The following is a 1,498-nucleotide window of genomic DNA, read 5'->3' on the forward strand; positions in this document are numbered from 1 at the left end:
GCTCTTTCCCTGGGTTCCTCGGATTCTCTATATCACTAGGTAAAGCACCTTGTGGTCGGTTCTTGAGTTCAGTAGCAAGCTGGCCCATTTGGTTTTCCAGATTTTTCAATGTAACTGCTTGGCTTTGAATTAAGGCAGCAGTCTTCACCATGTATGCCTTTAACAAATTTTCTAAGTCATTGGATGGTTCAGCTTGGGTTGGTTTCTGAACTTGTTGGGGAAAACTAAGCGACTGGGTCGATCTAGGTTGTACGTAAGTGTTACTGATTCCAGCCCCTTGGTTACCCCAGGAAAAATTCAGCTGGTTTCGCCATGATGGGTTATAGAAATTGGATTGCAATCCTTGCCTTCCTCGATTTTGGTTCTAGTTACCCATGTAATATACGAATTATGGGTTCGATGGACATTCTTCAAACAAATGTCCTTCTCCACAATAGACACAGGCTATATTTTCAAATTAATTTGGTGGTTGTGCTGCAAAACTATTAGGTCCATTAGTAGTAAGATTTTTTAACATTAAGGATATTGATGATACCTGAGATGCGAGTGAAGTAAGAGCATCTTCTTCATGTATTCCAGCAACTCGTCTTCCTGACGCTGCTCGATTGGTTGGCCATTGATAATTGTTACTGGAAATCCTCTCAATAATTTCATAAGCCTCGTTATAAGACTTAGAAAGGAGAGCACCCTTAGCAGAAGCGTCCACTACCATCCTCATGTGAGCATTGAGACCATTATAAAACGTCTCAAGTTGGATATAATGTGGGATTCCATAATGAAGGCACTTCCATAATAATTCTTTGTACCTTTCCCATGCCTCATACAAGGACTCATCATTCATTTGTTGGAAGGCAGTGATCTCATTCCTCAACTTAGCATCTTGCTAGGCGGGAAATACTTCGTGAGGAATCTTTCTGCTAACTCTTGACATATGGAAATTGAATTTGGTGACAATGAGTTCAACCAAGCTCGAGCTCTGTCCCTTAGTGAATATGGGAACAGCTTCAATCTTAATGCATCTTCAGGTATTCCGGCTAACTTGAAAGAACCGCTCACCTCCATAAAAAATCTTAAGTGTAGGTGAGGATCTTCAGTAGGAATTCCACTGAATTGGCCCACAGTCTGAAGCATCTGGAACATGACTAGCTTCAGCTCGAATCGTTGTGCCTCTTTTTCCGGTATCCTAGTACCCGGATTAAGATCATTAAATACTGGCATGGCTTACTGTCTTAAAGCTCTATCCTTATCATCAGCAATAATGATAGGATTTTGAGTAGGGTCTATTCTGTTTCCTTAATTCAGATTTTCGAAGTTCATCTCTTCGGTCCTTCTCTGACTTGATTGTCTTCTTCACTGTCGAAAAGTTCATTCAATCTCTCGGTCTACAGGGAGTAAATCAATAATTCGGTCAATACTCATAAACACTTGAAATAATCACAGAAAAATTAATTAAGTTAAAATTGAACAGAAAAATAAACCAAAATACAAAACTAACAAA

The 1,498-nt window shown here is 39.6% G+C and overlaps 1 non-coding gene across 1 annotated transcript; it reads left to right on the plus strand.

Moving 5' to 3' along the window:
• Positions 1–767: 767 nt before the first annotated feature.
• On the plus strand, positions 768–874 carry LOC128284804 (small nucleolar RNA R71). Its single transcript, XR_008275227.1, has one exon. It is a non-coding gene; the product is annotated as a small nucleolar RNA R71 (small nucleolar RNA).
• Positions 875–1,498: the final 624 nt, after the last annotated feature.

The sequence above is a fragment of the Gossypium arboreum genome, chromosome 11 (genome assembly GCF_025698485.1).
Source record: "Gossypium arboreum isolate Shixiya-1 chromosome 11, ASM2569848v2, whole genome shotgun sequence".
Taxonomy (NCBI): domain Eukaryota; kingdom Viridiplantae; phylum Streptophyta; class Magnoliopsida; order Malvales; family Malvaceae; genus Gossypium; species Gossypium arboreum.